The sequence below is a fragment of the Pelodiscus sinensis genome, chromosome 1, assembly GCF_049634645.1.
Source record: "Pelodiscus sinensis isolate JC-2024 chromosome 1, ASM4963464v1, whole genome shotgun sequence".
Lineage (NCBI taxonomy): Eukaryota > Metazoa > Chordata > Testudines > Trionychidae > Pelodiscus > Pelodiscus sinensis.
Genome location: NC_134711.1, coordinates 317,350,586 through 317,363,090, shown reverse-complemented (window position 1 = coordinate 317,363,090; position 12,505 = coordinate 317,350,586). Strand labels below are relative to the sequence as shown.

The 12,505-nt window shown below is 43.1% G+C and overlaps 1 pseudogene; it reads left to right on the top strand.

Moving 5' to 3' along the window:
• Positions 1-1,032: 1,032 nt before the first annotated feature.
• LOC142827041 (matrilysin-like) lies at positions 1,033-5,998 on the top strand (annotated as a pseudogene).
• The last annotated feature ends 6,507 nt before the right edge of the window (positions 5,999-12,505 follow it).

Sequence of the window (12,505 nt, the reverse complement as noted above, 5' to 3'; positions counted from 1 at the left end):
AGCTTCAGTCAGAATACAATGGGGCCCTAGGGGCCCTCTTCTGCAGTTAAATACACGCTTAACTTTATGCATGTGAGTAGTTCCATGGTGAAATACAACAGATACCTCTTACGCAGTCACAGTGCCGGATACTGCTGGGAAGAGGGCTATTTCTCCTTGTGCTGCAGCTTAGCTCCATTGTCACTAAGCTGTGCACCCAAAATGCAACAGTACGCTGATATTCGGCTGAAGTACCCTATGAAATAAATTCATCCATTGCTTGCTGTAGCATTCCATGGAGCGCAAATGAGGCCTGCTGCTCACTGAAATCCACCATAACTGAGTACGGCTCCTTACTCTTCCATAGAAGCATCTGGGATTTTTTTCCACATAGGATAATTCTAGCTCCTTTATTTTATACTAAATAATCCTTTTTAAAGACTGATTCATCAGAGCTCATCAGATTTGAGGTCAAAAAACTTTAAGGGACTCCATAATCTTTCCACATATAGAAGTGGCCAGATTCAGAGCTTAGTTAAATCTGGACAAACCTTACTAGCATCACTAAATTTCCTCTGGATTTTCAGAATTTGTACTAGAATGCTTAAATAGAAACTTTCACACGGGCAGGTATTACAAAGCATGTAGTTTTAAGTGATTTCGCTCGCACGGCACTTACACTTATGTAGTCACGTCCTCTGCAGTCAATCAACACATGTAGACTAAATATCAAGCCAGAAGTGTGTTGCAATGTGCATTAATGGCACCAAGGTAATGTTGGAAAGCTGAGATTGGTCAGCAAGCAAATGTGTTGCCTGAGGTTAAGAAAACTAACATCCCTCTGCCCCTGTGGTTTTTGCACCTGAATCATATGAAAGGGAGATAAAGAGAGTTGGCTGCCTGTTCTGTCAGTGTGACATCAGCTGTGCTGTCATCAAAAAGTTAATGTTTCTTCATTTACATTTTGGAATAAAGACACCTTAAAAGCATTACAGCAAATAACAGAACCACAGAGGAAGCCTAAAAATGACTCATGAAATCTGTTACCACACACACACCAGTCCAGGCCTATATAAGCTTTATAGCTGTGACCATCAGACACAGAAGACCTCAGATTTTCCTTTTTCAGCAGTGACCATCTGATAACACCATGAAATACATCCTTCTCTGCATTGCACCGTTCTTGCCTGGAATTCTTGGTCTCCCAGGTTCGCTTAAACCAGAGCCATGGAGCTCCAACAACCAGAAGCGTATAGAGGTATGTCATGAATGGGCTATCTGTCAGGCTGTTCAACTAACCCGCAAATATACTGCTTTTCCATTGTAAGTCTACATCTTAATAATTATATTTCTTTCCAGAGAGCAGGTGACATTGTATTTTATTTCAGTGGTATGTAGTTGTTACAAGTCAGTTGACAAAAAATAGAAGGTATAAAGTAAAATTTTGAAAGCCCCCTATGTGAAATTGCAAAAGTGAATTAGGACCAGGTATTAAAGATATAAAATTACCCAAAGATGAGAGAGAGAGCGAGAGAGAGAGAGAGATCATGGCTATTTTTAGTAAAAGTCAGGAAAAGCTTCCATCAATTTTTCTTTTTTGCCCATGTCCTCTCTGTGACTTTTACAAAAATGTCCATGACAAAATCTTATCCTTAATATTATTTATAAATGACAGGGTGGTATGATTCTCATGACCACTAAGGGTCTTTTATAATACCAGATGGGTAATATAAAGGGACATTACAATGAATGTAAATTTACACCCATTTTAAGATCCCTTTACACTACCAAAAGGGTGTACAAAAGGCACTGGTGTAAATGAGAAGTAGGAGCCTAAGTTCTTAGGCCTGAAAAGGTCCAGGCATAAGCAATTACTCAAATCCAGAACTAACTAACCCTTGCACAACACTCTTTTGTGTATTTCATAAAAGACAGAATAGAGCACTGCAGCATTTTGATATGAAGTAAGATTAAGTACAGAGTTCTCAAAGGAGAAAGGTAGTGACAATTTTAACACAAATCCACATTGTTATTTTAGAATCATAGAATACTAGAACTGGAAGGGACCCCGAGAGGTCATTGAGTCCAGTCCCCTGCCCTCACGGCAGGGCCCAGTACCATCTAGACCATCCCTGAGAGATGTCTATCTAACCTGCTCTTAAATATCTCCAGAGATGGAGATTCCACAACCTCCCTAGGCAATTTATTCCAGGGTTTAACCACCCTGACAGTTGGGAAGTTTTCCTAATGTCTAACCTAAACTTTCCTTGCTGCAGTTTAAGCCCATTGTGTCTTCTCCTAGGCTACGTCTACCCTGGCCCCTTTTCCGAAAGGGGCATGGTAATTTCAGAGATCGTAATAGGGAAATCCGCGGGGGATTTAAATATCCCCCGCGGCATTTAAATAAAAATGTCTGCCGCTTTTTTCCGGCTTTTAGAAAAGCCGGAAAAGAGCGTCTACACTGGCCCCGATCCTCCGGAAAAAGCGCCCTTTTCCGGAGGATCTTATTCCTACTTCGAAGTAGGAATATTTAAATCCCCCGCGGATTTCCCTATTACGATCTCAAAAATTACCATGCCCCTTCCGGAAAAGGGGCCAATGTAGACGAGCCCCTAGTGTTCATTTATATTGGAAAAGTGGTCTCATATCTGTCTGAACTGTTTCCCTTTTATGACAGAGTACTGTGATTTTCTAGGGATCTAGTAATTGAAGTATAGTCAAGGATCTGGATCTTATACTTGCCGACAAATTGATTCTTTAAGGTATAAGAGAACACAACTGGAGATGAACCCTGAATCTAAAGTTTCTTTTTATTTTCAGGATTATCTGCACAGGTTCTTTCCATCTATTAATAAAGTAGGTGGTTGGGACTTAGAAGAGAAAATTAAAGAGATGCAGAAATGTTTCCACCTGACTGTAACAGGAAAATTAAATTCACAAACAGAAGAAATGATGGCACGGCCAAGGTGTGGAGTCCCCGATGTATTAGGTTACAGCACATTTCCAGGAACTCCAAGATGGAGGAAGAATGTATTGACTTACAGCTTGGTTATATGCCACTTTTGTGCATTTTGTTTTGTTTTAATGCTGTCATATTATTCCATGCCTTAATTGACAATAATTTCTTTTCTTTTGCTGCTGAAAGGATTCTGAATTATACACCTGATCTGCCTCGTTCTATGGTGGTGAAAGCGATCAAAAAGGCATTTCAGGTGTGGAGTGATGTGACTCCACTGAGATTTCAAAACGTTGCCAGGGGAGAAGCGGATATCCTAATTCGTTTTGCACATGGTGGTGAGGCTACTGCTATGTTTTTAAGAATCCATGAATTACATTTATTTAAAGTTGAAGCTATACTTTAAAAGCTTACATGTTTTCATACCCAAAGGCTGAAGAGAGAACAATTATTTTCATTCTGAGTTCATCCGATCTTTATCATGTCCTGCAGTTTTATATTTGTGTATCAGTTTAACTAATCAACCATCACAAAATCCCTTGGAAGTTCAAACTGTAAAATGAGGAAAATAGTGTCAACGTATATGTGATTGTAAAAGTACTCCTCTGCTAAGATCATTATTCCTATATATGAGCAAACAAGGAGTCTTCACACTTGTGAACGGTTTAAACACCTTGGTCATATGCCTCAAAACATTTTTTTTGCCTCATTAGAGACAAACACAAATACAACAGAGCTTCTTTCCACTGTAGTCCAACGCAAGGGGGACTATTTTGGATTACAGTTTTATTTTAGGCTTCTAAGAAGTCTGAAAGGGGGAGAATGTGTGTGTATACGCACACATGCACATACTTTAGTTCCTCTCTCACTACAACTACAGGGCACCCCTCTTTCACAAAAGCCTATGCAACTGAAGCACCGATTAGCATATTGTCATGCTTCATTTGCATAATTCATTAGTGGCCATTTTTGCGCAAGAGTCTTTGTGCAAAAAAGAGCCATCTTCACAGCTCCTTTTTGCACAAAAACACCCTCTTGCGCAAGAGCTATTCTTTCTGAAAAAATTGAGAAGAATGGCTCTTGTGAAAGAGGGTGTTTTTGTCCAAAAAGGAGCTGTGTAGAGAGCTACTTTTTGTGCAAAAGCCTCTTGTGCAAAAATGTCCCCTGATTAATTATGCAAATGAAGCAGGGAAATATGCTAATCTGCACTTTGTTTGCATAGGCTTTTGTGCTAAAGAGATGCAGTGTAGACATACAAGTGTTAGTCCTCCTCTTAAGTGCTGTTTACACTAGATTTTTATTTTGATAAAGCTATGTCCCTCGGTCGGCCGTGTGAAAAATCCTGACCCTTGAGAGTCATCTATACTAGCCAGTGTAGACTAGTGCTAGGTCAAGAGGAGACTTCTCCCATTGACCTAGCTACCCCTTCTTGGGGAGGTGATGTACCTCCACCAAGGAGAGAACTCCTATTACTGTGGCTGCTACTTATGCTGAAGTGCTACAGTGGTGCAGCTGTAGCATTCTGAGTGTAGCCAAACCCTTAAAGATTCATCCCCAAACATCCAATAGTACAATAATGTTGTACTGTCTTCCTGGGTTATGAATTTTTGACAACTGTCCTGCAAATCCTTGAATTCCAGCAAGAAATTGTAGCCCTTCTTATAGGCAGAAGAGGAGAGTCAACCTTTTCCATCCAACCTCCACTCCAGCTGAAGATCCAGACACCTCAGCCACTCTTACGGGAGATTCTAACAGAAGACACATTAAATTAGTTTACCAAATGAGAGGCTCAGTTTTTCAAAGCAGTGGTTCCCTAAAATCATTCACTTGAAGTAGCACAGGTAGTGCAGGTAGCACAATCTATCCTCATTATTGCCCAATGCTGTCAATTCTAGGACCTTGCCTTCAGATGCTTATAACTTTGCAAAACTTAAGCCAGACATTTTCTCACTTGGTTTCAGCCTCAGGCTGAAATTTTGGAAAGTTTCAGAGAAGATGATTCAGCCATTACTGAGAAAATGCCCTCCATAAGACAGAAGTCCATGGGAAAAAATAGTTTGCAATCATGGAATTAAAAACTGGACCATAATGTGCACACACATGGGAGCTGAGTTCATTGAACAGGCAATCTTAAGTGTGACATTTCCTACCTTTTGAATGTTTGACTTTGCAACCTTAACATCATTTTAGTCTCATTTTAATATATTATTATCTACAATGAATAAAAGCAAATTCTAAACTTCAAGATATGTAACTGTGTTTAAAATGAATCATTGTGTTAATTGATGACATATTAATTTCCTTTCCTATGCAGCACACGGCGACCAGTCTCCCTTTGATGGAAGGGGAGGAGTACTGGCTCATGCCTTTGCACCAAGCCCAGGGATAGGAGGAGATGCTCATTTTGATGAAGCTGAGAAATGGTCACAAAATCATATAGGTAAAGTATTTCCTGTGCCCTTCGCAACAAATTCAGCTCCTTCTACACAAAGCCCTGGCATTTTCTTCCTATAACTGTTTGTCCCTCTCTCTTATATATAATGTAACATACTTACCTTTGCCAGCCAGAGCATATATATAAGGTCTGTATTCTGTGGAGCTCAAATCACTTTACAAAAGTGGGAGAGAAATATTATCCTGGTGTTTTTGTAAGTTAGACACAACTTTAAGTGATTGTCAAAAGTGATCTCCATTAACAAAAGGAGAGTCAGGAATAGATTGCAGGTTTCCTGACTTCCCATTCATGGCCTCTGAAAAATTCTTACTAAAACATGGGAGAGCAGATAAACTTAAATTAAACCTATAGGATTTCATCACAATGAAAAGATGTGAATTCTTCTGCTTGTGATTCTCCGTTCCATTGTATGTTAACAATTCTTTTCCTCTTTTTATTATATGAAAAATTTAGGAACAAATTTGTTCCTTGTTGCTGCTCATGAATTTGGCCATTCTTTGGGACTGGGTCATTCAAATGTTCAAGGTGCTCTGACGTACCCTATTTATCGCTACTGGGATCCAAACACCTTCGTCCTTCCAGATGACGACAGACAAGGAATTCAGTGATTATACGGTAATTTCAGTGTCAGACGTTAATTTTGATATAAAAAAATACCAAAAAGGGACAGATTTTGTCATACTTTAAGTACCTTACTCAGACAGCCAAACTGATTTGAATGGTCTACTCTCTGAGCAAGGTACTACTCAGTGAGAGTACCTAAATTTAGATCAAGCCAACATGATATACTTTATCCCTTCCGCCTATTCTTTCTGGAGTCTAAGAGCAAGCTGTCCATATCGCAAAACCACCTAATGGAGTTATAGACCGGGACTGACAAAGGGTCCCCTACACACCAGTGCTTTGCAGAAATCAATGATGGCATGCTGCTAACCTAACTGCCAGTGAGTAGTACCTTGCTCTACCAAAGAGGATATTGAAAGCAGTATGGCTGCTTGCTGAATGTGAGATTGTGCAATGTGGCTGTGTCTAGACTGGCCAGTTTTTCCGCAAAAACAGCTGCTTTTGCAGAAAAACTTGCTAGCTGTCTACACTGGCTGCTTGAATTTCTGCAAGAACACTGACGATCTCATGTAAGATTGTCATTGTTCTTGCGGAAATACTATGCTGCTCCAGTTTGGGCAAAAGCCCTCTTGCGCAAATCATTTGCGCAAGAGGGCCAGTGTAGACAGCACAGTACTGTTTTGCACAAAAAAGCCCTGATGGCTAAAATGGCGATCGGGGCTTTTTTGCGCAAAAGCGCGTCTAGATTGGCACAGATGCTGTTCCGCAAAAAGTGCTTTTGCGGAAAAGCGTCCACGCCAATCTAGATGCTCTTTTCTGAAAATGCTTTTAACAGAAAACTTTTCCATTAAAAGCATTTCCGGAAATCATGCCAGTCTAGACGTAGCCTGTAAGTATGGCAGAATCTGGCCCTCACATCACTGTTCTCGGAGTCAGGACCTACTCATTCTAAGTTACAGTGGCAAAACTATGCTCTAAAACTATGGCACTTGTGTGTGAACATTTGCTTCCATCAGACACTTCACAAAGGGACAGCAATCATGGTACATATTTCTCTGCATTTTGTCTCAAACAAATACCTTATTATTTCCGTATTTCTATTCCACAGGCAGAAAAAGAGAAAACTTCTAAAGAACCATGGTGTTTTTAAAGAGAATGAAGAAGTCAGCAAGTGTACTTTTCTTTCACACCAGAAATGTTTCATTTTATTTCTTTAAATGGCAAATGTTTGAAGCTCAATTTCTGCTCCTATACATTTAGGCTACGTCTAGACAGCAGTTCTATTTTGGGATATCAAAAGTATCCACAAATAGCTATTTCGCATCTTTAAATGCACCCATTACTTCGGAATATATTCCAGTGTCCCTGTAGCCCTCGTTCCATGAAGGTTAAGGGACTTGCTGGAATAGCGCTTTATTCTGAAATTTCAAAATAATCTATTTCAAAATTAGATTGAAATAAGATATGCAATTTGCGTAGCTCAAATTGCGTAGCTTATTTTGACCTACGGGTGCAGTGGAGATGCACCTTTACTGAGATTTGAAAACCTCTTTAAATGTATTCAGTAGTTTCTATGAAAATAAAAATTCTCCCAGCACTATTCTGCCATCCTACATTCCTGTCTGTCAAACGCTGGTGGTTTGCATTTCACTGGGGGGCTCGGTGACTACTATATGGTCAATGCATGCAGGACAAAAATTGTCAGGTGGGTGCTTGAAGTGCATCTAACATCACGATTTAGGCTCTCTGTTCCCAGCCCATTCCCTTCTCCTCCTTACTGCATATACATACCCAGACTCTGAGTACCCTCCACAAGGCCCAGAGAAAGCATGTAAGGCAGTGAGTGGTTCACAAAGTGTGGTCTGCAACCATCTTGCAGGTAAGCTGCAGGCTCTGGGTTCACACACCCCTATACTGGGGAGCCTACACTGGTGCTCCAGCTCTGCAGCTCCCCTCTTGGGGGAGGATCCTCATGGGCCAGATCTAGCTCATGGGGACAGGAAGCAGCTCCATGCACTCCCACTCCTCCTCCTCTGAGCAGGGGGATTGGCAGTCCAAGAAACTGTTCACCTGAAAGCTTTCCCTGCTGCTTCCATTGGCCAGATTCATGGTGCCTGAGAGCGACAGGAGGTACAGAGCCAGGTAAGTGTCGTCCCCTCCGCCCCACCTTCATATCCAAACTTCACACTCCCATTCCCGTCAGGCACCATTACTTTTTACCCTGCAAGGTAAAGTAAGGGCTGGCAGAGCCTTGAGAAGATTGGATGGGTGGCTCACGGACTGGTGGTGTTATCGAGTTAACATCAAGTCAACTCAGGGATGGTCTAGACAGTATGTGGACTGAAAGTAGGAGAAGTAGCAATCAGCTTAATCTGCAGCAAGGGAGATTTAGGTTCAATATTAGGAGAAACTTTCTAAGTAACTATAAAAACAGTTAAGCTAGGGAGTAGGCTTCAAAGGGAGGTTCTGGAATCTCCATCACTGGAGGTTTTTAAGAACCAGTTAGACAAAAGTGTGTAGGAATACTTGGTCCTGCCTCAGCACAGGGAGCTGGACTAGGGGGTCTTTCTAGGTCACTTCCACCCTGCATTTCTATGATTCTCTGTAGAGCTTAACTGGTGATCATCACAGCAAAACTGACCCTCCAGCCTTCACCCAGCTCCCGTCCAACGTGAATTATTAACAAATGAGCTGGTCCCTGATATAGAGAAGTCATAAGACCAGTGAGCCTAGCAGCCCTGTCAGTGATATCTCAGGAGAGCCATTCCCTCATAGAACAGTGGGGGAAGCTAGGGGATCCAATCGTTCCTCCCTGATAAAGGTCTGCAAAGCACAAACAGGGACTTAGCTTAAAAAAGCAGAGATGCCTTCCCTCAATCACTATTACAGGCACCTATCCTAAGTCTGTAAGTAAACACATGGGCTACGTCTACATTGGCCCCTTTTCTGGAAGGGGCATGTTAATTTCAGAGGTCGTAATAGGGAAATCCGTGGGGGATTTAAATAAAAATGTCCAACGCTTTTTTCCGGCTTTTAGAAAAGAGCGTCTACACTGGCCCCGATCCTCCGGAAAAAGCACCCTTTTTTGAATAAGTAGAAATAAGATCCTCCGGAAAAAGGCGCTTTTTCCGGAGGATCGGGGCCAGTGTAGACGCTCTTTTCCGGCTTTTCTAAAAGCCGAAAAAAAGCGGCGGACATTTTTATTTAAATGCCGCGGGGGATATTTAAATCCCCCGCGGATTTCCCTATTACGACCTCTGAAATTAACATGCCCCTTCCGGAAAAGGGGCCAATGTAGACGAGCCCATGCAGTTCTCAGATAGCCTTCTGACCCAGAAAGAGGCTAGACAAGAGGGAGGGTAACTCACCTGAACAGTCAATGCCACTTACAGCCCAGAATTCATCAGCAACACTGAATTCCCAGAAAGACAAAGTGAAGATGATAAAAAAAACCAGACCCCATATCACTAGCTATAGGGTTTAGATCTAGCTTGGTGTGTATCACAGAAGAGTGGTTAGAGACCCCCAAGAGGCACTGGACTGAGGGTCTGCTACCATCTTAGTGGAGAAAGGGCAAGGGAGAAAACCCTGCATACTGGTTACTTACAGTGGATCTTCTGGAAACCTCAACTTCTCTGAGGGTATGTCTTCGCAGCAAAGTTATTTTGAAAAAACAGCCATTATTTCAAAATAACTTCACTAGCATCTACACAGCCAAACTGCTATTTCGAAATTCATTTGAAATAGCGGAGCACTTATTCCAAATTTGGTAAACCTCATTCCATGAGGAATAAAGCCAAATTCAAAATAGCTATTTCGAAATAAGTGCTGTGTAGACACATCGAAATAGGAGGCCTCCAGCCTTCCCAGGGTGCCCTGGTGGCCACTCCAGTCTCAACCAAGATCACTCCTCTCCTTCCTCCCTCCCCAGAGCCTTTAGGGGTTGACTCTGGCCACAGTGTCTGTGCCAGTTCCAAGCCTGCCAGGCCAGAGCCAGCAGTCACTACCCCTGACCCAGTGGCCCCAAAACATGAGCCAGCAAAGACTGGCAGCCAGCCCTCCACCACTCGCCAGGAGCAGTCTGCCAGCTCCCAGGAGCCTGACAGGGGCTGGAGAAGGCGGGCACCTTCCTGGTCCAGGGTGGAGATCATGGACCTTATTCAGGTTTGGGGGGATTGCCCCCAATGTCCATGATCTCTGCACTAGAGAGAGGAATGCGGCCATCAATGGCACGATAGCTGCCAGCCTGGCACTAAAGGCCACATGTGAACCCAGGAGCAAGTTTGCATGAAAATCAAGTTGGTCTGGAGAGCACCCCAACCCTGAGCCTTGACCTTCCCCTCCCCTTTCTTCCCCTTGCTTCCTCCCCCCAACTTTTCCCCCTTCCCTCTCCCCCCCTCTCTTCTCCCCTCTCCCGCCTCCTTTCCCCAGTCTCACCAGAGTTTCATTCTCCCCTCTCTCCTCCGGGGTTTTGTTAAATAAAGATAGTTTGTGTTCATGAAAATACGTGTATTTTATTTGACATCAGGAAGGGGGCAGAGGGAGAGGTAAGTGGAAGGACGTGAGGGAGGAATGAGGCACAAGCCCCAGTGGGGCAGACCAGAGAGGCTCTGAGGGCTCCTCAGGATGGAAGCTCTCCCGCAGGGCCTCCTGGATACTGACAGCCCCCTGATGGACCTCTCAGATGGCAGCCTGCAGAAAGTTCAGACAGGTCCGCAGCAACGCGTCCACGAAAAGCACCAGAGTGCCCAGGGGCAGCTCTGGCTTCATGTCGCAGAGTGCTGTGATGTCCCGAGTGAAGGCAACCAGAGCACACAGAGACAAAATGGTTTCCTGTCCCTCATGGAGGTAGGCAAGCAAGCAGGGAAACCTGAGAACTGGCTGTCCAGGGGGGTGCCTTTAAGCACAGGCCTCAGACAGCCTCAGGCAGCAGCCACACAAAGTAACTCCTGACCTGATGCCCTGCCGGACCTGGTTCTGTCCGGCCTTAAATGCGATTCACCGTCCACTCAGTGTGGACGCGCTATTTCGAAATAGCAAAACGCTATTTCAAAATGCATTTTGTGTGTAGACGCGCTATTTCGAAATAAGATAGTTTGAAATAATGCTGTAGTGTAGACATACTCTGAAAGAAGAAATCAGGCCCCTGAGTAATTGAAACAGATACTTCAAAGAGTTTAATTGGAAACATGTGCACAGTAAATACAAACACTATATTATTTACAGGGGAGGGTTATTTACAGGTGACTGTTTGTGAGACACAGCATGGCCAGCACCTGAGAAATAAACTTAAAGAGTCATCAGCATTTGTACAATGCCCCTTAATAAATATAATAATATGGGTTGGGATTAAGCTGCTGGATATGGAATGGAAAACAATCTCCAAAACAGGAAACACCACAAGATTAGGGGAACTCCTATTACCTAATATAGTGAATTATCAGAAAGTGTCAATTCAACAGGGGAAAACACTGATCCCCTTCCCATATTCAGCCATCACAGGAAGAGTCTCTCCCCATTGAGAACCACAGACAATGATATCCCAGACCCCCTCAGCCTTTTACCCTCCTTTGCTAACTGTTGTCTGGTGACTCCTCATAGGCCCAGAACCCAGGAGGGCAAGAGTAAAGTGCTGAGAGAGACTAGAAACCTAACAATTCAGGAAACTTTTTCTATGAGGTGGAGGATCATAGCCTCTAAATTTGGAGGATGAATGATATGTGCACAGTAAATACAAACACTATATTATTTACAGGGGAGGGTTATTTACAGGTGACTGTTTGTGAGACACAGCATGGCCAGCACCTGAGAAATAAACTTAAAGAGTCATCAGCATTTGTACAATGCCCCTTAATAAATATAATAACATGGGTTGGGATTAAGCTGCTGGATATGGAATGGAAAACAATCTCCAAAACAGGAAACACCACAAGATTAGGGGAACTCCTATTACCTAATATAGTGAATTATCAGAAAGTGTCAATTCAACAGGGGAAAACACTGATCCCCTTCCCATATTCAGCCATCACAGGAAGATTCTCTCCCCATTGAGAACCACAGACAATGATATCCCAGACCCCCTCAGCCTTTTACCCTCCTTTGCTAACTGTTGTCTGGTGACTCCTCATAGGCCCAGCACCCAGGAGGGCAAGAGTAAAGTGCTGAGAGAGACTAGAAACCTAACTATTCAGGAAACTTTTTCTATGAGGTGGAGGATCATAGCCTCTAAATTTGGAGGACGAATGATATCTGCTGAGTACCTTCTTTGGAGGGCAGAGTGTTCTGAACTCCCAATAACATCAGAGGGAGTTTGAGGTCACTCAGCAACTTATGGGACTGGACAATACAAGCACAGTTAAAGGCCCTGGATATCTAAAGGAAATCACCAAAATCCACAGTTAGATGCTTAAATGCCAATTAAAGCCACCCTTAGTGAATTCCCCCGGCATGTGTAATCCCCTAAGTAGTATAAGGGCCCTACCATCAATCAAACGTTAGCCCTGCCCCCTGACCCCGGAAGTCCCGCCCCCTGACCGCCAGAATTCCCTTCT